This window comes from Saccopteryx bilineata, chromosome 1, assembly GCF_036850765.1.
Source record: "Saccopteryx bilineata isolate mSacBil1 chromosome 1, mSacBil1_pri_phased_curated, whole genome shotgun sequence".
In the NCBI taxonomy this organism is placed as follows: Eukaryota; Metazoa; Chordata; class Mammalia; order Chiroptera; family Emballonuridae; genus Saccopteryx; species Saccopteryx bilineata.
In genome coordinates, this window is record NC_089490.1 from 220,023,211 (window position 1) to 220,049,471 (window position 26,261).

Here is a 26,261-nt window from a genome sequence, read left to right on the forward strand (position 1 = left end):
GTGAATCAGCTCTGCTGGAATTGGTGTCGAGCCTCTGAAGACCCAGCAATTTAGGGGTGTACTTGACGGACATCACAGGAAATCTGAGGGTCGGCTCACAGGGCTCAACAATATTGTCGAGGACTCAAGTTCCTGTTATCATTCTGCTCCAATTTGCTGATTGCGGCTTCTGTCCTTGTGATTACAAGCTTGGGGTCATGCTTTGTATTAATCACATTTTAAATCTTCTGTATTTTATGATGCTTTGACATCTTAAAAGATTGCTGGCCAGGAAGAGACTGTCTCTCCCAGAGCTAGCCAATTCTTAAAAGCCTTGGCTTAGGACACATCTTTCATATGTAGTCACAACCACTTTCTTACCTAACTCTCACACACCAAGCTAATATTCCCCTGCCCTAAATCACTCAGGGCCAGTTACTAGGCAACCTTATAATATAGGAGTACCATTTTTCATCTTTTATTCCATATTTTTATAGCACCTTTTCTATGTTTATATACACAAATTAAAGAGATCGCCCCTGTATCCCAGAGCCCACCAACACTCTTCTCACAGCTGGTCCTAAGCTGCTTTTCCCAGCCTGCCTTGCATTTCCTGTACAAATGCCCAATAAAGACTCTGACCTAGCCTTTCTTTCTAATCCTGTCATCAGCCTTCTGACCAAAACTGATGCCTCCCCAGGTTACCACAGTGCTCCCCTCTCTGGAAACATAACTAACAAATTCCTCCTTCAATGCCTTGCCCTCTTTGTCATTACTCAGTCAAGTTCATAAATTAAAATCTTGCAGCTACAAATTATAAAACAGCTTTAGAGGTAGAAAGATGAGGTAATAACAAAGGACAGTATTCCAAAAATAGTATTCTCTTGAAGTTTTGCCTTTTTAATTCAGGTAGGGGAGAGCCCTCCCAGACCACCTGCTGGAGCTCACTGACCAGAACTGAGCCATACAGCCACAATACGGCAGTGGGGAAGGCGGGGGGTTTTAAAGTAGGCACTTTACTGTCCTGCAGAACCTCTGGGTTGTTTCAGGAAGGAGGAAGAAGAGGGAAAACATTGGACAGCCTGTTGGCACTGTCTGCTGAATAGAGAAAGGTCTATTCCCAAGGGCATTTAAAAAAAGAACTTTGTCACAATGTTGCTCTTTTGTATATCCACAATCAGATTTTCTACAGCATTCTGAACAATGCAGTTTAGCTCAAGGAATAATACTTAAGCTTCTATTATGAGACAAGCTGTGAGGTTTCCATATATACTTAAATTCAAACATTTTGCACTACATTCACGTGCCTCTTAACAATGGGTTGTGTTCTGAGAATAGCATTATTTTGTGATTTCATCATTGTGTGCATATCACACAGTGTGCACTGACACACACCTGGATGGTCCAGCCTACTGCACACCTGGACTGTATGGTGCAGCTGATTGCTCCTGGGCTATGAGCCTGCACAGCCTGTTACCAGACTGAATACTGTAGGTGATTGCAACACTATGGTATTTGCGTATATAAACATAGAAAAGGTGCTATAAAAATATGGGATAAAAGATGAAAAATGGTACACTTATATTATAAGGCAGTCACCCTGAATGAGCCTGCAGGACTGGAAGTTGCTCTGAGTGAGCCAGTGATTGAGGGGTGAGTGATGTGAAGGTCTGGGATCCTGGTCCACAAATCCCCTCCTGCTGCCTCTGACAGGGTCAGAAGTAGAACATGGGAGCTGTCCGTGCTGCTCCATGGACAGGATGTGGGCTGTACTGACTGGAAATATCTAGGAGAGACTGCCTGGGGAAGGCAGCACCCACCAGGACAGGGAACTAACTGTAGGGTACAAGGTCAGAGGGGACAGTCATAGTGATGTGGTTTTGGCTGCTGCATGCTGGAGCAGTGATCAGATTAAGGAAGTGTGTGTTATTCATTAAAAAGAGGGTGTTTAACATGGAGAGGGTGGAGAACTGAGGGCTCAATAGTGTGACTTTGGAAATTTGTATTTGGTTCCAATGACGCCATCTGGCACAAAGGGCTCTCTCTGGCATTGAACTGATGTTAGAAATAAAACCTAGCTATGTTCTACAGATCATCACGACCTGAAAATATTTCCAAAGTAGAGGAACAAGCTGGTTCCATGTGACTACAGAAAGCTTGCACTAAAGTGGCAGTCATAGCTAACCCTTGCTGAGGTAGCTCATGTGGACCTGGGTCCTGGTACAGGGGTTTAGGCCCTCAAGAAAGAATATATGGCAATGCTCTCTGAAGACCATCAGCTAGGTCTGGGAGGGCGCTAATGCTCTCCGAACGTGCAGTGTGGGAGAGGCTGCTCTGTGCTGACCTGTCAGAGGCTGACGGACTGAGGGTGACCTGTGGTCCCAGAATTGAGGGGCTGTGTGTAAGGGGGGCTCTGCTGCCCAGCCCCACAGACGTGGCTCCTGTTGGAGAAAGAAAACAACAAAAACTTCCCGATTCACATATCCTTCCATTTCTGACATAAAATTCAACTCCATTATAATGTTATGGGACCACCATTTTACATGTCATCTGTCAAATATTAACCAAAACATCATTAGGCTGCAAATTATTACATTTCAAAAGAAACTCATATTGCTACAGTTAAGAGACAAATGAGTATTTGAAATAAAATTACCTTTTTTTATATTTCAACAAACATGGCTTCTTTGTAACTGAATCTGATGACCAAATAAGCAAAGAAGTATCTTTATTAAGACACAAAAAATTGAGCACGGCTATATTTATATTAAGATACACAAAATAACAATTACAAATATTAAAAAATGCCAACTTAAAAATTTATATTCCTCATTAATCTGTTCTCTCAGATCAATATATAAACTTCCTTTTCAAAGCTAAGAACTTAACTCATAAAAAAAAATCTTACCTTATAGTACCTCAGCAGGAGTTCTGAATATTATTTTGCCTCTAATCAGAACACAGGTGCTAGAAGAAAATAAGAAATTGGGGTTAACATATAGTCAGCCACCTGGGAAAGGGAAAGCCAACAGGGTACACAAAATGATTTGAGGAAATGTAGTAAAATCACAGGGTTTTCTATTGATAGTGATCTCCTCAGTCACAGTACCTAAATTCATGTCTTCAGAGAGGACACAGGGGGTCAGAAATTAGGGTGCCTGTCATTGGCAAAAAAATTTGATCTTCAGCCCTGCCCAGTTGGCTCAGTGGTAGAGCATTGGCCCAGCATGCGGATATCCTGGGTTTGTTTCCTGGTCAAGTCACACAGGAGAAGCACCCACCTGCTTCTCCCCCCCTCCCCCCTCACTTCTCTCTCTTTCTCTCTCTCTCTCTCTCTCTCTCTCTCTCTCTCTCTCTCTCTCCCCCTCCCTCCCTCCCTCCCTCCTGCAGCCATGGCTCAATTGGAGCCAGTTGGCACCTGGTACTGAGGATGGCTCCATGGCTTCTGCCTCAGCATTAAGAAGAGCTCAACTGCTGAGCAATGGAGCAATACCCCTGAGGGGCAGAACATCACCCCCTAGTGGGCTTGCCAGGTGGATCCCGGTCAGGGTGCATGCGGGAGTCAGTCTCTGCTTCTGCTCCTTTCACTGAGTTAAAAAAATAAAAAATGCACCCTTTGACTTCCTATGGAAGACTCTCTAGTAGTACCACTCTTCATACTTGCCACAACTCTGTCACAATGGCAGAATGTAAAGTGACAAGGAAAGGGGGAAACAAGAGAAGCTGCCCATCTCTTAATTTGACACAGTAGAGAGGGTATTTCCATGTTTAGCTAACGAGTTCCTGTTATCTGCTTTCACAGAGAAGTCATGGGAACAAAGCTGAGGGATCCCAGGGTGTGGCCTTCTCCCAGATACTACAGTTATCTCAGCATTTGTCCAGTCCTCACACAGGGACAGAACCAAGTTGTAAACTAGACAAGTCCATAACCCCTATCAGACTTGTTGAGTGCATAGATCCTTACATGTAAGCAAGAAATCCTCTCTTAGGAAAGCAGCTCCTTCCGAAGGTCGAGCTACAGAAAGCAAAGGAGACACAGAGATATGTGTGCCCAAGAGGAGGAGGAGGAGCATGTGTCCCTGTGATGGATGTCCTTGAGCCCAGAGGGTCAGAAGACAGAGGAAGGGCTATGAGAGAAGCTAAGGATGGAACCTGATAAGATATTATTGGATTTTTTTTTTTTTGTATTTTTCTGAAGTTGGAAATGGGGAGGCAGTCAGACAGACTCCCGCATGCGCCCAACCAGGATCCACCTGGCATGCCCACCAGGGGGAGATGCTCTGCCCATCTGGGGCATCGCTCTGCCGCAACCAGAGCCATTCTAGCGCCTGAGGCAGAGGCCACAGAGCCATCCTCAGCGTCTAGGCCAACTTTGCTCCAATGGAGCCTTGGCTGCGGGAGGAGAAGAAAGAGACAGGGAGGGGTGGAGAAGCAGATGGGAGCTTCTCCTGTGTGCCCTGGCCGGGAATCAGTCCCAGGACTCCTGCATGCCAGGTCGACGCTCTACCACTGAGCCAACTGGCCAGGGCCGATATTATTGGATTTTTAAAAGGAGAACCTTGCAGTCTCCAGAGTGGTGAATGAGAACTCAGATGACAAGAGGACAGGGGCTATGGGTGACAAGAGTGGTCCACGGTGCATGTGGGGGGACCTCAGTGCAGACAGAGGAGCTTAATGCAGCACCTGAGAGTATAGTCTATGACAAGGTGAGTGCCTGAACAAAGAGAATGTTTAATTAATAATTAAATCACATCTGTATTTTGCATTTTTTTTAACGTATCAGTGTGAAAAAGATTGGGAAAAAGAAAAAAAATGTCACTGGTCCTCCATCAATTTGAGAAGCAAATTGATCCAAGAGACCATCAGCCACATTGCAGCCTCAGTTTCCCTTTCTCCTTTTGCTGGCAGTGCAGGGACTGTTGGCAGAGGGTCCATCTCCTACTTCCAGCACAAGGGGAGTCCCGGCTCGGGCAGGGGCAGTTACCCCACCCCTCTCCCGGGCGCCCCGCACTGAGGAGTGTGTCCTAGGGAGGATGCAGCTGGAGCACGGAGGACTGAGGCTGAGTGTGAGGGAGCAGTTGTCACCTGAGCTCCAGCTGCCTGACTTCCCATTGATTGCCTTGCCTTGTTCAGATACTGGCATCTCCTCAGAAATCACAATCTACCACTGGAACCTCAAGAGAAAACTCAGCCCTAGTAACACTCCACTCTCACTACAGGCAGTGATGGGTCTGTCATCAAACCGTACTTCAGGGGGAGGATTCGATCATTCTGTCCCTTGTCTCTCTCTAACAGACATTTCTGCTATACAGGGCATGCACGTGATACTCGACTTCATCTTCCACTTAAGAATTTTTGTAGAATCTAGTAATTCACAGGGTGGGTGCTCAGTGAATTGCACTGAGGCACACATCAATCCTTTTATAGAGACCTACTAAGTGGCACTTAGTAGTAGCTCAGTAAGAATATACTATATGGAGCTGATCATACAAGTTGGCAATTATCCAGAACACACTTGCCTGACTTATAATTTGGAGTTCCAACATGAATACATACTGATGTTCAGATTAGGTTAAATATCCCTCAATAACATACAATTAAGTTGTGCCATTCATGATAAAGTAGAAGTAAACACTACCCAGTCATTAAAGTGGTTGTTAATAAAAATATTGTGTTCACTTAAAAAGCTGTGGAACAATAGCCCTGGCCGGTTGGCTCAGCGGTAGAGCGTCGGCCTGGCGTGCAGGGGACCCGGGTTCCATTCCTGGCTAGGGCACATGGGAGAGGCGTCCATTTGCTTCTCCACCCCCGCCCCCCTCCTTCCTCTCTGTCTCTCTCTTTCCCTCTCGCAGCCAGGGCTCCATTGGAGCAAAGATGGCCCGGGCGCTGGGGATGGCTCCTTGGCCTCTGCCCCAGGCGCTAGAGTGGCTCTGGTCACGGCAGAGCGACGCCCCGGAGGGGCAGAGCATCACCCCCTGGTGGGCAGAGCGTCGCCCCTGGTGGGCGTGCCGGGTGGATCCCGGTCGGGCGCATGCAGGAGTCTGTCTGACTGTCTCTCCCTGTTTCCAGCTTCAGAAAAAAATACAAAAAAAAAAAAAAGCTGTGGAACAATAACTGAGACTTAACACTCTGCAGTCTGTGTCTCTCTAGTGTTCCACTTGGGAAAGCTTGCATTTTGAAAACCAGAGAGGGAGCTGGCTTTTATCCTAGCCTCAAATTCTCTCTATTGTAAATTAATTGCACCTGGCATTCATTTAGGGTGAGTGTCAAACCTCTGAATATAGATGAAAGACTCCTCCAAAGCCAAAGGAACATGGCTAAAAAGGTTACATAACCAAAATACAATAGGCGATTCCAGAGATCGACGATCTAATGACGCAGAGAGCCCTATAAAGGGGAAAACAAAGCCAGAGACATAACTGTCATTACAGAAGCCCAGAGGACAGGCTCCCCCCTTAAGAAATGTAGGCTTTTCTGTTAATGTCTTCAATGTAGTTGCTTCTTCCTGTCAGATCATCCGTGTTTATGGAGGTAACTGAGAAGAGCGTCAATAAGCGCACTATTTAGGGCTTTTATATGAAAGTCTGAACGGTCCCGTTTCCTTAACATATGTATTTCCTAAAAATATCATTTGCCTACTTTCTAATTAAATGCATGCCATTTTTTTAATTTATTTTTTATTTTTTACAGAGAGAGTGAGTCAGAGAGGGATAGACAAGGACAGACAGACAGGAATGGAGAGAGATGAGAAGCATCAATCATTAGTTTTTCATTGCACATTGCGACAACTTAGTTGTTCATTGATTGCTTTCTCATATGTGCCTTGACTGCGAGCCTTCAGCAGACTGAGTAGCCCCTTGCTGGAGCCAGCGACCTTGAGTTTAAGCTGGTGGGCTTTTGCTCAAACCAGATGAGCCCGCGCTCAAGCTGGCGACCTCGGGGTCTCGAATCTGGGTCCTCTGCATCCCAGTCCAATGCTCTATCCACTGCGCCACCGCCTGGTCAGGCGTACTTTCTAATTATGTTAAGTATGCACATTGCTCCTTTTGCCAGGAAGAGATGGAACATTTGAGTGGATGTTTTGCAATTGAAGCGGGTGATAAATGAATCTGACATTATATGTGCTCACAGTCTTAAAGTAAATAAGCTCATTAACTAATTCACTTCTTGTAATCAGCTGAAATTATATCCTAGCATCTCAGGGAGAACCTAGATTACTCCCTTTTAATTTCACAATATATCTTTTTTTTTAATCTGCTATATCAGAAGACCAAAATAAGGAGTGTTTTGGCAAAGTTGAGCTCTGCAGACTGTTCTATGGAACTAGAATTTAAACAAGAAAGATAGTACCAAAAGTGTATATAATGGTAAGCCTGTTTTGCATTAAGTTCTTATTCAAAACAGTTTGCACAAAGTATCCATGCTCATTCAGATGTCCTTCTGGGCTCTACCCCTTATGCCACAGCCCACCTACTCATTTTTAGCCATCTCACTGAGCAAGGAAGAGACAGAACTTATTGAAACAGGGGACAGTTCTTGTGTAGGAAGTCATTCATTTCCTTGTTATATATTTCCAATTTGTGCATGAGGCTCAGAGATCTAACAACGGTCTCAAAGTTGCCTTGTAAGCAACTAGTAAAGTTGATATATATATAAGCTTGGATCCTCTTTATTTCAAATCCCACATTATAGTAACAACAAAATTTTACTAAATCCTCAGCATATTCCAAGCACTACTTACTCCAAGCTCTTCTCATATTCCCAGTTATTCACTCATCACGCCGTTCCTATTGTGGTCTTCACTTTACATGTGAAGAAGTGGCTGCTGTCTCTGCAGGGAGACCACAGCTCTGTGGGGATTATTGAGGCAAACTTGACACTGCTTCATTTTTTCCCCTTTACCGTCATCTGCTCTGTTCTTTCCAGTCACCCAAGTTGCAAAGGTTACACAAATTAATGCATAAAGTTTCAGTTATTGCAGCAATCTCTACAACGTTGTGTGAGCTGTCTGGATATTCAGCGGGTCTTTGTTATGTCCACTGAGTGTGCTGAGAAGGACAGGTGTGCCTGGGCTTCCTGAGAGCACAGCAGTGTGGCAAGGAAGGGGTGGTCACAGGAACGGTGTCCTGCAACTGGAGAAAGTCCCTCACTTTGGGCATTTCTCATCAAGGAGTGCTGCCACCATCCCTGAGTGCATTGTCTAAGGAGATGGCCCTGAGCCAGGCTAGTTGATGGGGACATACATCAGAGTCCTCCAGACATCTCCAGACTCATCAGGACAGTATCAGACATGGTAGTTCATATAGCTTACAAGACCACAGACAGTGGCGGGCACATGACAAGGTTTGTATACAGGCGAGTGGACAGGTGAGGGGGGTGTGGGCCTTCCAGTGCAGATGCGCAGGGTGGGGGCATCCACATCAAACAAGAGTGAGGAAAGCAAACTAGGATGCACTACAGACAATCACTCCCCAAGGCCCTTCCAGAGGCCAATCCCAGAAGCCACCAGCGGAAGGGGACAAATCTCTTGGTTAACAGTCAGCAGGGCTGAGCCTCACATGACACAGTTCTGAATTTTCATAGCTCCTGAGCCTGAGGCTGTGAAAGTGGTGCTGAGAATCTTACATAGTCTCATTACACCAAGGATCCTAGTAATCTGAGGCCATGTCAACAGACAATTACGTGCAAAGAAAAGCACTTCTCCTCACGTGGCCTTCCGCCACGGCAGTAGTGGGGGAGGAAGCATTACCTGGTCAGGGAAAAGAATTGCCTGTCCATTCTACTTCTGAAAACTGATCTCATACTGTTGAGATAAACTTAACTAGACATGCAAAACAGAGTGAGCAGTAACAGCCAAACTTTGTAATTTCCCATTTTGCTCTATGTGCACAGATAAGAAAGAAACTTCACCAGTAGTAATAATGCTTGTTGGTTGGCTCTTCCTAAAATGAGAAGTGACTTTACTGTTTTTCTATGTTTTATGATTTTTTTATAAATCAAAATAAATAAAAAGTAATTAACAGCTCACTTGTATTTTTACAGTGCCAGTTAAATAAAAGACATTTAGGGTTTCTTGCATCTAACTGAAGTTTAACCAATTCTTTCAGCAGTAAATTATTTGAAAGCAAAATTTAATAAAATTAGACAGTACTAAGTATCACTTTTTAAAAAGATACATGCATATATTTCATGTAATATATTAAACATAAAGACATTTTTAAAATTTATGAAATAGTACATGACCTTATAAAATCAGACTCTAGATTATGCCCATTGGCTGGAGTAGGCAGTTGAATGTCAGTTTAATATACTGCTTTTACTAGAAGATGCAATGGAAACTCAGAAAGGAGAAACTTAGCATAAAATCAAATATACAGAAGTTTGGTATCCTATAGTTTTCTGTTTATTTTTCTCTGTTACAAGCTGACCTGTTTTCCCTCAAATCCATATGCTGAAGCCCTAATCCTCAATGTGGCTATATTTGAACATGGAACTTTTAAGGAGGTGATTTAAGGTTAAGTAAGGTCATAGGGGCATGAGGTCCCAATCTAATACAACCAGTGTCCTTAGAAACTCTCTGTTCACTTGCTGTCCTCCTAAACTCTCTCTACTTGTGCAGAGAGAAAAGGTCATATGAGGACACAGTAACAAGGTGGCTGTCTGCAGAAGGACAGAGGCCTCCGCAGAAACCAATCCTCTGACACTTTCACCTTGGACCACCAGGCACCAGATCTGTGAGAGGAGAAATTTCTGTTGCTTAAGCCACCCAGTCTGTGATATTTGTTACAGCTGCCAAGCAGATATACTCCCAATTAGATATTGAGTTCTACCGTGCACAGAAACATACTGGAGATTATCTCTATCTTTACCTATAGTTGGCTCTGATTTTTATTTAAAATCATCAAATGTTGAAGCTGAAAGCAATTAAAGAACAACTAAGCCCAAGTCTTACCATTTCTGAATTTTGTTCTTTGGTTATAAGTGAGGTTTCCCGAGGGGACCAAGGGCAAATGTTATATTGCACAAACAGCTCAGGATACTCTCCACTTCAGTACAGAAAAAATGGTCCACTCTTCAGTCTAGCCTAGCTTGAAAATGAATCTGCCTTTGCATCTATTTAAGCATTTCTCCCAAATTCATAGACTCTATAACATCATGAAAAATAAATTTATCTTCCTGAAAAAGACAATAATATAGGCTGTGTTGCACAACAACAAAAACTAATTGACTTGGGGGAGAAACAGTCAATAACAGTATCTAGAAATAGTTATTTCCAAATACCACAATTAAAATGCAACCATGACTCACTCTTGAAAATCTAATGAGCTCTTGAAACTGTATTTAGGTAAAATTTCAACCTCAAATAATTGGAAAGGTCAGTTTTGATGTGATGAATTGTAATTTTGGCAATTCCTATCATACAGCCATTCTCAGAATATATAATAATGTTGGTGGTGTAAACAATGTATTTAATTGTTTTCCCTGGAGTTTTTCTAGTGACATGCTCAAATGTCTTGAGTTGGTACAGCTTTTTCCTGCTTTAACAATACCTTTGGTTGGCAAATGGTTAACACACCTGTTGACCAACATTCTGCCCCAAACCAGGACCCACGGTCCATGAGCAAAGACACAGGAAAAGAAACTCAATGAAAAATTACATTTTTAGAGAATAGTTATATCATAATATCTTCTATAACATGCTAAGTTAGAAAAAAAAAGCCTTACTATAAAGTCTGGACAACATGTCTACAATCTTATAAACACAAATATATACACCAAATAATCTTTAGGAAGACACAGAAAATGTAGGTTTAACCCAAATGAATTTGCTGATTGAGCAGATCAAGAACAGTCAATTATCAGCAACTTCATGTAGTTCAACTTGCAAGTCAAAATGTTAATAGCTATAACTTGAAAGCTGAATAATTTTTTTTTAATTTTTGTGTGCTTTTGTTTATTTTCAAAACTGTTCCTGGTAAGAATTCCTTTGGTTTAAATAACATGCTTCACAATTTTGTAAAAGAAGATACATTCTTGCAAAAACATGTTAATTCAGGGATCAGATGTTTCCAGGTGTGTGGGGGGGGACTAGGAAAGAGGTGGCTATGGCTATGATTTAGAGGTCATTTCCCAAAGCTGGACCCAGTTTAATTAACGTCTCACTATAACACTGACCTGTGTAGGACCCTGGCTTACCAGAGTTTAAGGAAAGACATATTTTCTGTCTGCAGTCTGGGCCAAATCATGGGGAAAAAAAGAGTGCCATCAGTTCTGTGAGGGGTTCACTTTATACGGTGGAGATATCTGTATTATTCATGTGGCGTCAATCTTCATTCCCACTTAAGATATTTGGTTCTCTTTTGTTCACTTGTGAGTGCTCACATTAAAATCCTGAAAATATGGACCAAAGGTACCTATGGTCTTGGCCTGTGCTCATGCCTGAGCAATCAATGCCTGGGAATAGCTCTGGTCTTTCTAATTCAGAAGCAGTGTGTCAGGTCCCTCCCGGGGTTCCAGTGCTGGGGCAGCAGAGGGAGGCATTGCAATAGAGGAAAGCATTGCTCCCCTGATTTGGGTGTTTGTCCTGACTGATGGCTGACAGCAGGAAGGAGCCTTCATTTTCCCTTAGAAAAGTCTGTTTGGATTTTAGAGAAATGGTTTTGCTTGATCACATGGTGGCACAGTGGTAAAGTGTCGGCCTGGGACACTGAGGACCAGGGTTTGAAACCCTGAGGTAGCCAGCTTGAGTGTGGGCTCATCAGCTTGAAGGAGGGGTCGTTGGCTTGAGTGTGGGGTCATGTTCAGTGTGGGATCACAGACATGACCCTATGGTCGCTGGATTGAGCCTAAGGTGGCTGGCTTGAGCAAAGGGTTGCTCGCTCTGCTCTAGCCCCTCCACCCCAGTCAAGGCACATATGAGAAGCAATCAATGAACAACTGAGGTGCCACAACTATGAGTTAATGCTTCTCATCTCTCTCCCTTTCTGTCTATCCATCCCTGTCTGTCTTTCTCTCTCTCTTACTAAAAATAAAAAAGGTTTTATATTTGAAACCATTTTCCTGATGAAAATTGCTACATTTAGACCAGATTTGAGTAATGGAGCTGATAATCATTAATTTTTATTTATGTTCCTATGTGTGTGCTACTTACTGGTTAGTAGTGCCACTGGAAATGAACAGATAACATGGCAATAATTTCAAGTTATATTTAGAGAACTATTTTTTTTTTCAGAATATTTTTGTTGATTGAAAAAACAAAACTAAGCCTCAGTTTTCCCAGATGGGCTAAAGATTTCATAAACCATTTAAAGTTTTATTAAATTCTTAACAAATTTTACTTCTTAAAGTGTAAATAATTACCATCTTTCACGCATGGAACACAAAAGCACAAACACAAAATGTTTAATCCATCATCTCATCTCAAACTTGACAACTAAGAAGATGTTTAATTCAAAGGTTAAGAATTTACCCAAGGAGAGAAAATTTTTTAAATGTATTTCAATTTTTAAATTTACATGTTATAAATCTTTTTATTTTTACTAACATATAACTAGTATCTTGTGATTCTTATCAACTTTCATCTTTTACTTCATGGCTAAAATTTCATAATACCACAAAGAAAATCAAATAGAATTTGGGCCATAAACTACTACTTCCAATGGCAAGTGAGTAAGCTATAGAAAATTATTTATAGTTACCACATTTTTCCATGTATAGATGCTCCCATGTATAAGACATATGTACCTTGATTTTGGGACCCAAAATTTGATTAAAAAATGTATTATAGAAAGTTACTGAACTCAATCAAGTTTTATTCATCATAAAATTCATACAACTCCTCATCACTGTCAAAACTCCCATCCATTAGCTTGTCCTCATCTGTGTCTGATGTTAAATCACTGTCTTCAACAATGAGCACAAAAACAAGTGTGAAAAAGCTGAAAGTGCAAGTAAAATAATCTATAACCACTGTATAAGACGCACCATTTTTAGATTACAAATTTTCCAAAAAAAGGTATTTCTTATACATGGGGAAATATGGTATAATCTTCGCTACAAACAGAACCTAATTCTGTGGTTCCCAAACTTTTTGAAGTTGGGGCGCATTTAAAATCCTACAAATAATTGTAGGCACACTATATACAAATTTCTGAGAAATATGTTATAATAATTAAGTCAAATATTAAAGAAAAAATATAAAGTCCAAGCGTGCTTTTATGGTAATTAAACAAAATAAATACGACAAAATTAAATTTATTTTGACATTAAAACATATTTTATGTTACATTTATTGAGTTATGCTTTAGAGAATTCATAAAAAAGAGGGGTTAAAATTTTTTAAAAAGACAAAAAAGTTATATATATATATATATATATATATATATATATATATATATATATACATTCTTAGTAAGATTTAGTAAATTCAGCAGCTCCTGGCGCAAATATTTTTTCATTCTTGCATTTATGAGAAACACAAGCCTGATGTGTCCTAGTGATTTCTTCAATGTTTGGGCATATATTTGAAAGGCAAACTCTCATTTCCTCATCAATTCATTGAAGAATTTCTCTCTTTTTACTTTTAATTGTGTTAAGTGCAGAAAGAAACTTGCCTCCAGTCTTTCCAGAGAACATGGGGGGTAGTGTAAACAATCCACCACCACAGCTTAACAGCCTTTGCAACCTTCAGACAAGTGAGGTGGAGGGTTGGGCAGACTCAGTTTACAGCCAATTCTCAACACCTCTGTCCCCCAAAAATCTAAACTCCAAGAACCCTGTTGGGTTTTTGGTCCCCAACAGGCATTTATTTCTCTGGAATACTACAGGGTACATCTGGAAATCTAGGGTGTACCAGTATGGCCTGGTGTACGCTTTGAGAACCACTGACCTAATGTAAAATCATTCGTCTATATTGAGAAAGATATTATAGCTATTAAATGTCCATAACATGTCTCTGTATATGTTTATAAAAGTTAAAAGATACATGTACCCAAATTAAGCTAGCTTTAAGGCTCCCTGTGAATCCCTTGTAAATGATCATATTGGGATATTTTTCATGTAAGGCATTACTATATTTCCTCTGTAAGGGTCAGTTTCTAGATACAGATTCAGAATGACTGAGAGAAAAACACTTGGCTATAAAAAGGTCAAAGCCAGACTCATCAGCTTTGCTATATATTCTTGTTTTAGAACTCAAACACAGACTGAACAATCAACCCCAGGTCAGAACAAGGTAATGACCCTTGGTGATTGTCATATGCCTGTTTTGTCCAAGATGACAACATGCCCACAGAATATGGGATACGTGGCCTTGCCAACATATCAATGGTGGCAGTTCAGAAAACCCTGGTTTTCCTAACTATTGATTTAATATTTATTTTTGTTTACTTGTCTATTCCAAAAAGTTAACTTGTTTAAGTTCCTGCCTTTAATTGTAGGAATTCCTTACAAAGAACTAGAGATAAAAAAAAACTAGAGATTAAAGTAAAATTGTATTATATTTTTAAAGAAATGTTTTCCTATTGTGATAAAGGACTATTAATAGTTTATGCTATTTCTGGATGACGTCAGAGTAATGGCGGAGTAGGAAGCGATACCGATAAATCTCCCCCAAAACCCAACAAGATCTTCAACCAGAAACAGAAAAACCTATACTTGGAGCTTCCAGATTCTTCGCAATACACCCAAAGGTATGATTGAGTGAAAAATTGGCTAAATATATAACCAAACCCCGAAGGAAATAGGGAGTAAGAAATGCTCCGCCTTCCTCACTAACCTAAACAGGGCGGCTTTTTCTGGTAACTGTGAATTTAGAAACTGAGGCGGGCAAAGGGGGTGAATAGATCCAGGCCGCCGCAGCAAAAACGGCCGAACCAGGCTGTGGCTCAGAGATCCAAGCCGAGGAAAATCTGATCCTGTGGCAACCCGGGCAATACAAGCTAACACTCGCGCCAAACCCAAACAAAGAAAGACAAGCAGATCGGCCATTTTACCCGGTCTCCTGGTCGGTGCGCAGTTAGTGGAAGAGAGATTTCTTCCTAAGCCGCGGAAGTGGGTGCCCGTGTTGCCCCACGGAGAGGCAGGGTCAGAGGCCTTTCTGTGGGCTGAGGGCAGAGTCTCTGGGCAGCCCCAGCGCCCTGGGAAAGCCACGCACGGGAGGGAGTGAGAACTAATTCAAACGGTGGAGATTTTCCGTGCTGGAGGCTGTTTCACTCAGAGGGAAACGGGGCCGGCCTCATATCCTGGTTTGCGCGCGCAGATAAGGAGTGAGCGATTCCTCCGAGTGCCTCGGCAGTGCGCGCCCGTGTTATCGCACAGAGGGGCAGAGTCAGGGGCCTTTGTGTGGGCCAAAGTGGAATCTCGGGCCGCCCCAGCGCCTTGCAAAAGCCGCACACGGGGACGGAGCGAGACTCAATTCCAACGCTGCAACTTTTCCCTGCGGTTGGGGGTTTCACTCAGAGCGTGAGACTGCTGGCCGGATATCCTGGTTGCAGACAGTGAGTGAGAGTTTCCTCCAAGCGCCCCGGAAGTGGGCGCCCGCTTGTGTTACCGGATAGAGTGGCAGAGCCAGAGGTCTTCGAGTGGGCGGAAAGCCCGCCTGATTATGCTAGCAGCTCTGACTGACTGAGCCTTACCCAGAACCCTGTGCTGAGTGGAAATAGAGTGGGGAGTTGCCAGCAATTTGAGCCTCTTACTATCCAGGCAGAGGCAGCAGCAACCCCATACCTGGACTATCAGGCTACTAATTGAGGAAGGAAAGACTAGGAGAAAGGCTCCAGGAACACGGACTCTCTCACTGTCGGAGCCTATAAATGCTAATGAGCCTCGACTCCCAACGAGAATAAACCACAATACATGACATTGCCATAGAGACTTATCAACTGCAAACCTCTACCTGAGCGTGCCAAAGGGGCAGAACCCGGGGTACAGAGTCACCGACCAGGAAGAGGGAGAGAAAAGAAAAAGCAAGAAGATAACCTCTCAAAATCAAGAATAATCTGCAGACTTTATAACCTATCCCATTTTATTATATTTGTTCGTTTGTTTCTCTTATCTTCATTCTTGAGACTTTTTTTTCCTCCTCCAATTTGGCCGATTAACTCTCTACCGGTCTTACTCTCTCCTCTCCCTGAACTACACTACCCATAAGTGTTACATCTCCCATTATCATTTCTCTTCTCTTCCTTTCTCTCTATGAGGGTTGCACTCCAAAACCCTTAACTCTCTCTCGCTCTCCTTTATTTTTTCTTCTTTTAGTGGTTCCCTCTTTTTTTCTCTCTCTCTCTTTCTTTTCTCCCTCTATATTAGTTTCTTCCTTTCTCCTTTACATCTCCTCTCATTCAAACATCAATAACAAACAAATTATCTTATCTGGGACTCAAACCTATGTTTGTGGCATTTTGGGGGGTTTTTACTTCACCTTTTTAACTCACTAGCAGTGCTCCCATCCCTGGCTCTCCATATTATCTAGTTCTTGTTCCACTAAATACAATAGTAAGTTTTTAATTTGTCCCCCCATTTTTCCATTTTCCTCTTATTCCTCTCATCATAACTCTTAGAAAACCAACACCTAAAAGCAAATCATTTTATTCTTGACCCAAATTTTTTCCTTATTTGCTTTTTGTGGGTCCATACGCTCTTTTTTTTTTCTTTTTTCTTTTTTTTCCTTTTTTTTTTTTTTTTTTTTTCTTTCTCTCTTTTTTGCCCCTTTAATACTTTTCCCCAATTCAGGCCCTCCATCACAGGCATTGTTTGTTATAACTCACAGTCCACCACAAGATTTTCTCAAGAAAGAGGGGAGAGGAGAGGAGAGGAAAAAAAGAGGGGGGGAATAATTTCCTTTTTTAAAAAAAATTTTATTTTATTTTATTTTTCTTTATTTCATTATTAATTTTTTTTTAAAAAAAAACAACTCTTTTCGATTTGTTATTTTTTTATTTTTTTTAACTTTTTATTCTTTATTAAATCTCATTAATACTATCAACAAAACCACCCTCAGATGCCATTAAGGAAGAGAAAATCGAATATCATGGATACAAAAGAAAGAGAGGTAACACAGCTAGATGAGGAAAAATCTATGGAGAAAAAATTTAATATATTGGAAACCTTGGAGCTAAATGACAGAGAATTCAAGATAGAAATCCTAAAAATCCTCCGAGATATACAAGAAAACACAGAAAGGCAATATAGGGAGCTCAGAAAACAACTCCATGAACACAAAGAATATATGTGCAAGGAAATTGAAACTATAAAAACAAATCAAACAGAGATGAAAAACTCAATTCACGAGCTGAAAAACGAAGTAACAAGCTTAGCTAATAGAACAGGTCAGATAGAAGAGAGGATTAGTGAAATAGAAGACAAGCAACTTGAGGCACAACAGAGAGAAGAAGAAAGAGACTCAAAAATTAAAAAAAATGAGATAGCCCTACAAGAATTATCTGACTCCATCAAAAAGAATAACATAAGAATAATAGGTATATCAGAGAGAGAAGAGAGAGAAAATGGAATGGAGAACATACTTAAACAAATAATTGATGAGAACTTCCCAAGCCTGTGGAAAGAACTAAAGCCTCAAGTTCAAGAAGCAAACAGAACTCCAAGTTTTCTTAACCCCAACAAACCTACTCCAAGGCATATCATAATGAAATTGACACAAACCAACAGCAAAGAAAAAATTCTCAAGGCAGCCAGGGAAAAGAAGAATACAACATATAAAGGAAGGCCCATTAGATTATCATCAGATTTCTCAGCAGAAACTCTACAAGCTAGAAGAGAGTGGACCCCAATATTTAAAGTCCTGAAAGAGAGGAACTTTCAGCCACGAATACTATACCCATCAAAGCTATCCTTCAAATACGAAGGAGAAATAAAAACATTCACAGATACAGAAAAGATGAGGGAATTTATCATCAGAAAACCCCCACTCCAGGAATTACTAAAGGGGGTTCTCCAATCAGATACAAAGAACAAAAAAAAAACAGAGCCACAAGTAAAAGCTCCAAAAAGAACACAATAAAACCAAATTTAAACTGTGACAACAACAAAAAGAAAGAGGGGGAGAAGACGGAGATTAACAGTAGCAAAGGACGATGGAGTGCAAAAGTACTCACAAAATAGTTCGCTACAATGAACAGGGTAGGGACCCTTTTCATTACTCAAAGGTAACCACCATTGAAAAAACCACCACAGAAGCACATGAGATAAAAAAGATAGCAACAGAGGAAAGATGTATGGAATACAACCAAATAAAAACAAAAGATAGAAAAACGAAAGAGAAGGATCAAACAAGACACAAAACCAACAGAAAGCAAGATATAAAATGGCAATAGGGAACTCACAAGTATCAATAATTACACTAAATGTAAATGGATTAAACTCACCAATAAAAAGGCACAGAGTAGCAGAATGGATTAAAAAAGAAAATCCAACTGTATGCTGCCTACAGGAAACTCATCTAAGTAACAAGGATAAAAACAAATTCAAAGTGAAAGGCTGGAAAACAATACTCCAAGCAAATAACATCCAAAAAAAAGCAGGTGTAGCAATACTCATATCGGATAATGCTGACTACAAGACAGGAAAAGTACTTAGAGACAAAAATGGCCATTTCATAATGGCTAAGGGGACACTGAATCAAGAAGACATAACAATTCTTAATATATATGCACCAAACCAAGGAGCACCAAAATATATAAGACAGCTACTTATTGATCTTAAAACAAAAACTGACAAAAATACAATCATACTTGGAGACCTCAATACACCGCTGACGGCTCTAGATCGGTCATCCAAACAGAGAATCAACAAAGACATAGAGGCCTTAAACAAAACACTAGAGCACCTGGATATGATAGACATCTACAGGACATTTCATCCCAAAGTGACTGAGTATACATTTTTCTCCAGTGTACATGGATCATTCTCAAGAATTGACCATATGTTGGGCCACAAAAACAATATCAGCAAATTCAGAAAAATTGAAGTTGTACCAAGCATATTTTCTGATCATAAACCCTTGAAACTAGAATTCAACTGCAAAAAAGAGGAAAAAAATCCCACAAAAATGTGGAAACTAAACAACATACTTTTAAAAAATGAATGAGTCAAAGAAGAAATAAGTGCAGAGATCAAAAGATATATACAGACTAATGAAAATGACAATACGACATATCAGAATCTATGGGATGCAGCAAAAGCAGTGTTAAGAGGGAAGTTCATATCGCTTCAGGCATATATGAACAAACAAGAGAGAGCCCAAGTGAACCACTTAACTTCCCACCTTAAGGAACTAGAAAAAGAAGAACAAAGACAACCCAAAACCAGCCGAAGAAAGGAGATAATAAAAATCAGAGCAGAAATAAATGAATTAGAGAACAGAAAAACTATAGAAAAAATTAATAGAACAAGGAGCTGGTTCTTTGAAAAGATCAACAAAATTGACAAACCCTTGGCAAGACTTACCAAGGAAAAAAGAGAAAGAACTCATATAAACAAAATCCAAAATGAAAGAGGAGAAATCACCACGGACACCGTAGATATACAAAGAATTATTGTAGAATACTATGAAAAACTTTATGCCACTAAATTCAACAACCTAGAAGAAATGGATAAATTCCTAGAACAATACAACCTTCCTAGACTGAGTCAAGAAGAAGCAGAAAGCCTAAACAGACCTATCAGTAGAGAAGAAATAGAAAAAACTATTAAAAACCTCCCCAAAAATAAAAGTCCAGGCCCTGACGGCTATACCAGCGAATTTTATCAAACATTCAAAGAAGACTTGGTTCCTATTCTACTCAAAGTCTTCCAAAAAATTGAAGAAGAAGCAATACTGCCAAACACATTTTATGAGGCCAACATAACCCTCATACCAAAACCAGGCAAGGATGGCACAAAAAAAGAAAACTACAGACCAATATCTCTAATGAATACAGATGCTAAAATACTAAACAAAATACTAGCAAATCGAATACAACAACATATTAAAAAAATAATACATCATGATCAAGTAGGATTCATCCCAGAATCTCAAGGATGGTTCAACATACGTAAAACGGTTAATGTAATACACCATATCAACAAAACAAAGAACAAAAACCACATGATCTTATCAATAGACGCAGAAAAGGCTTTCGATAAAATACAACACAATTTTATGTTTAAGACTCTCAACAAAATGGGTATAGAAGGAAAATATCTCAACATGATAAAGGCCATATATGATAAACCATCAGCTAACATCATATTAAATGGCACTAAACTGAAGGCTTTCCCCCTTAAATCAGGAACAAGACAGGGTTGTCCACTCTCTCCACTCTTATTTAATGTGGTACTAGAGGTTCTCGCCAGAGCAATCAGACAAGACAAAGAAATAAAAGGCATCCATATCGGAAAAGAAGAAGTAAAGGTATCACTTTTTGCAGATGATATGATCCTATACATCGAAAACCCCAAAGAATCCACAAAAAGACTACTAGAAACAATAAGCCAATACAGTAAGGTCGCAGGATACAAAATTAACATACAGAAGTCAATAGCCTTTCTATATGCCAACAATGAAACAACTGAGAAGGAACTCAAAAGAATAATCCCCTTCACGATTGCAACAAAAAAAATAAAATACTTAGGAATAAACATAACAAAGAATGTAAAGGACTTATATAATGAAAACTATAAACCATTGTTAAGGGAAATTGAAAAAGATATAATGAGATGGAAGAATATACCTTGTTCTTGGCTAGGAAGAATAAATATAATCAAGATGGCTATATTACCCAAAGCAATATACAAATTTAATGCAATTCCCATCAAAATTCCAATGACATTTTTTAAAGAAATAGAGCAAAAAATCATCAGATTTATATGGAACTATAAAAAACCCAGAATAGCCAAAGCAATCCTAAAGAAAAAGAATGAAGCTGGGGGCATAACAATACCTGACTTCAAACTCTATTATAGGGCCACGACCATCAAAACAGCATGGTATTGGCAGAAAAATAGACACTCAGACCAATGGAACAGAATAGAAAGTCCAGAAATAAAACCACATATATATAGTCAAATAATTTTTGATAAAGGGGCCAACAACACACAATGGAGAAAAGAAAGCCTCTTCAATAAATGGTGCTGGGAAAACTGGAAAGCCACATGCAAAAGAATGAAACTGGACTACAGTCTCTCCCCCTGTACAAAAATTAACTCAAAATGGATCAAAGATCTAAACATAAGACCTGAAACAATTAAGTACATAGAAGAAGACATAGGTACTCAACTCATGGACCTGGGTTTTAAAGAGCATTTTATGAATTTGACTCCAATGGCAAGAGAAGTGAAGGCAAAAATTAATGAATGGGACTACATCAGACTAAGAAGTTTTTGCTCAGCAAGGGAAACTGATAACAAAATAAACAGAAAGCCAACTAAATGGGAAATGATATTTTCAAACAACAGCTCAGATAAGGGCCTAATATCCAAAATATACAAAGAACTCATAAAACTCAACAACAAACAAACAAACAATCCAATAAAAAAATGGGAAGAGGATATGAATAGACACTTCTCCCAGGAAGAAATACAAATGGCCAACAGATATATGAAAAGATGCTCATCTTCTTTAGCTATTAGAGAAATGCAAATCAAAACGGCAATGAGATACCACCTCACACCTGTTCGATTAGCTGTTATTAGCAAGTCAGGTAATAGCAAATGTTGGAGAGGCTGTGGAGAAAAAGGAACCCTCATACACTGTTGGTGGGAATGTAAAGTAGTACAACCATTATGGAAGAAAGTATGGTGGTTCCTCAAAAAACTGAAAATAGAACTACCTTATGACCCAGCAATCCCTCTACTGGGTATATATCCCCAAAACTCAGAAACATTGATACGTAAAGACACATGCAGCCCCATGTTTATTGCAGCATTGTTCACAGTGGCCAGGACATGGAAACAACCAAAAAGCCCATCAATAGATGACTGGATAAAGAAGATGTGGCACATATACACTATGGAATACTACTCAGCCATAAGAAATGATGACATCGGAACATTTACAGCAAAATGGTGGGATCTTGATAACATGATACGAAGCGAAATAAGTAAATCAGAAAAAAACAGGAACTGTATTATTCCATACGTAGGTGGGACATAATAGTGAAACTAAGAGACATTGATAAGAGTGTGGTGGTTACGGTGGGGAGGGGGGAATGGGAGAGGGATAGGGGGTGGGAGGGGCACAAAGAAAACAAGATAGAAGGTGACAGAGGACAATCTGACTTTGGGTGGTGGGTATGCAACATAATTGAACGACAAGATAACCTGGACTTGTTATCTTTGAATATATGTATCCTGATTTATTGATGTCACCCCATTAAAAAAATAAAATTATAAAATAAAAAAAAAAAAAAAGAATATCTACCACCTAAAAAAAAAAAAATAGTTTATGCTATTTCTTTACTATAACAAACAAAATAACAAACTAAAAGTACTATAGTATGACTCTATATTTATTCACCATACATAAAAACAAAAAATTATTTAAATAATTCTAAAAAATAGACAAATTATACTATATTAAAATGTAAAGCTTCTGTGTATAAAAAAACAACACTAATAGAGTGCAAAGACAACCCACAGAATGGGGACAAATACTTGTTAATCATATATCTGCAAGGGATTAATATCCCAAATGCACAAGCAACCACTATAACTCAACTACAAAACTCAAATTTGATTAAAACATAAGTGAAAATTCTGAATGCACATTTCTCCAAAGAGGATGTTCAGAAGGCCAACAAGTACAGGCAAAGATGGTCCACATCACTAATCAGTAAGGAAATACAAATCAAAGACCCAATAAGAGATCACCTCATATCCATTACGATGACCACTATCAAAACCCAGAAAATAACAAGTATTGGTGAGGATGTGGAGAAATAGGACTTTTCTGCCAGTGGGACTGCACAATGGTGCTGCCACTGTGGAAAACAGAACTGATTCTCAAAAAAGTAAAAATAGAATTACCATACGATCCATCAATGTTACTTGGGAGTATATATATTCAAAATAATTGAAAGCAGGACCTCAAAAAGACATTTGCACACCCTGTTCACAGCACCCACAAGTTCTGAAAGCCATCCACTACCCATAAACAGATGGCTGGATAAACAAATGTGAAAAATACACTAGCCTTTTCAAGAGGCTACAATAAGGATGAACCTTGAGGACATTATGCTATGTGAAATAAACCAATCACAAAAACATACTGTATGATTTCACTTATTTGAGGTATCTGGAGGAGGCAACATCACAGAATCAGAAGTAGAGGGGTACCTGCTGGGGGCTGGAGGCAGGGAGTTGATAATTAATGAGAAGGGAATCTCAGTTTTGTAAGAAGAAGGTTCTGGAGATTGGTGCACAGCAATGTGAATGTCCTTAACAACCGAACTATCCAATTAGAAATGGTGAAAGTTTCTTAGCCTATTTCTGCAAAGAGCTCTAAATAATAAATTTTTTATTGATGTTTATAAAAGTGATTCTAGTCCTATATGGACACACTTCTAGCTTTGTCATTTGCACACTGAGCATTAATTTAAAAAAAATATGTATGAAGCACCTACTTTTTGACTGCTGTTTAAAATGCTATTTTTTATTACATGAAGATATATCAATGGAAACATCATTTCCTTAGAGTTTGGAATGGGCTTTTCCAGGCAGATAGATCTTGTATTTTCTCTGACCTAAATGCATCATTAATGAAAACCCCATGTGAGTTCAACATTTCACAACCACAGAAAGTTATTTTCTTTCTTTTCATATGAAAATCCATCTCTGACAATACCTAAACTTATCCATGTTCATTACTAGAATTAATTTTTATTCTAAAAATGGTCATCTTAAAGTCATTAGGGACTCCTCACACTGAAAACGTGATCATGAAAACCTGGGATGCACTTCGGGCATTACAGTGTTTTATACATTACAGGTGTCGTGAGAAAAAGGAGCCACCATGGAGCTTTGCACTGAGGACTAACATGAGGAAACCAGTTACTACGCAACTGGGAACAAAAGCCCAGAGACCAAGTTCACAACAAAAGCAGAGATACAGAGAGCATAGAAAAGCACAACTTTCTGAATCACAACCCCAGAAAAACACAAATGAGCTGTGGTACCCACTGATCCATTACTGAGCACTCATGCTTTCACTCTATTAGATATTTTATTTAATTACAACAGCAAATACCTGTGGTAGGATGTTTCCCCTCATTTTACAAGGAAGGGTTATAAAGGTTCAGAGGGTTCAAGTAATGTCTTCATTGTAACATCCTTACTTCTACCTTTTTGAGAGAGAGGGACAGACAGGGACAGACAGGCAGGAAGGGAGAGAGATGAAAGCATCAACTCATAGTTGTGGCACTTTAGTTTAGTTGTTCATTGATTGCTTTCTCGTATGTGCCTTGAATAGGGGGGCTCCAGCTGAGCCAGTGACCCCTGGCTCAAGCCAGTGATCATGGGGTCATGTCTATGATCCCATACTCTAGCCCATGGGTCGGGAATCTTTTTGGCTGAGAGAGCCATGAATGCACATATTTTAAAATGTAAATCCGTGAGAGCCATACAATATGTTTAACACTAAATACAAGTAAATGTGTGCATTTTATGTAAGACCAACACCTTTAAAGTACAATAAGTCTCTGAATTCTTTTTAAAAATGTTGTTATGCTGTTGCTAACCAATGATGAATAAAGTACTTCTTACCATTAATGCGACTTCTGGTGCTGCATGGTTTTGCTGATGGCTTTGTAGTCTGGTTGATACATGGAGAGGTTAAGCTTCATGCAGGTGTTGAGACTTCCATCTGTTAAACATGATCATAGGTTGGTCTTAACGTTCTTTAGATGTGAGAAAGACTGCTCACATGCATACGTAGAGCCAAACATTGTCAGTACAGTAATACTCACACACTGCAGTGTGTGGTAAGTGACAAAAAGCACGTTCCAAGTTTTGACAATGGCTGGTCCGTGGGTTGAAGTTTTTTCATTTCTCCCCACTTGTGTTTGCTCGGCAAGTCTGCTTGCTGTCATGTAAGTCTTTCCAAATCTTCATTCAGTGACTTGAACTTATTCACCCACATGTCTGAGGCCTTCAGGTCAGTAGCTTGTAGCTCAAATTATCAGCCAGAGATACAGGGGGTATAACTCAGGTCAGCACTGTCCACTGCACAATCATGTGGATGGGTGATGAACTTAAAAAGATGAGTGCGCTCACGAAATTCTCCAAAGTGCGCTTTGAATGACTGCAGGAGATTAGATGTGAAGCCCGCTAGGAGCTGGATATCAAGATGTTGAGCAGGGTCACTTGCTGTGCATGCATCTTTAAACTCTCCCAGTTTTTCAAAGTGTAGTAAACGACCTGTTTCAATGTTGGCGATGAAGAGTTCCAGCTTGTTTTCAAATGCAAACACTGCTTGTTGAAGGAATAAGACTGTATTTCCAACGCCTTGCATTTTCACATTGAGCTGGTTCAGATGTTCAGTCATGTCCACGAGATAGTAGAACTTCAGGAGCCACTCAGTGTTAGCTAACTCAGAATGCTCAACGCTTTTTCATTTCAAGAAAAGTCCAGATTTCGCTCAGAAAAGCCGTGAAATGGCTGAGCACCTTCTCTCCTGACAACCAATGCACATTGCTGTGCAGAAGCAGACCAGGATAATTATTTCCAACTTCATCCAGCAGTGTTTTAAACTGGCGATCATTTAAAGCTCGGGCAACAATAAGGTTGACCACTCCAATGACCAGCAACATCACCTCACCAAACTGCTCGCCACACATCTGAGCACAAAGCGCCACCTGATGTAGGATGCAGTGTAAACTTAGGATGGGTCTCTTTTCATGTTCACGAGGAAGCACTACAAATCCTCTGTTTTTCCTCACCATGCACGGAGCACCATCAGTACACATCGAAATAAGTTTATCCATCGGTAGATTTTTTTCTTTAGCAAACTCAGTGAAAGACTTGAATAAATCCTCCTCTCTTGTTGTCCCTTTCATAGGCAAAACAGCAAGACTTTCCTCACGTAGTGTGTCACCGACAGCATACCTTGCAATCACGCTGAACTGGGATAAATGGCTTACGTCTGTTGACTCATCCAAAGCGAGTGAAAAGAATGGTACTGCATTTATGTCCTTCACTTGTGTTGCCTCAATTTGATTTGCCATCATGATGGTACGATTGCGAACCGTTCTTGTCAACAGAGGCATGTCTTTTATTCATTTGATTATCTT

At 40.0% G+C, this 26,261-nt stretch overlaps 1 protein-coding gene across 10 annotated transcripts in view; it reads right to left on the bottom strand.

Moving 5' to 3' along the window:
• CHRM3 (cholinergic receptor muscarinic 3) overlaps nt 1-26,261 on the bottom strand; it is a 621,150-nt gene that overhangs the window by 382,310 nt on the left and 212,579 nt on the right. For all 10 annotated transcript variants that reach the window (XR_010726157.1, XM_066236319.1, XM_066236285.1 and 7 more), the window contains one exon: nt 2,888-2,946. The gene's annotated coding sequence lies outside the window, so the exon portion shown is untranslated. The remainder of the gene's footprint in view (nt 1-2,887; nt 2,947-26,261) is intronic.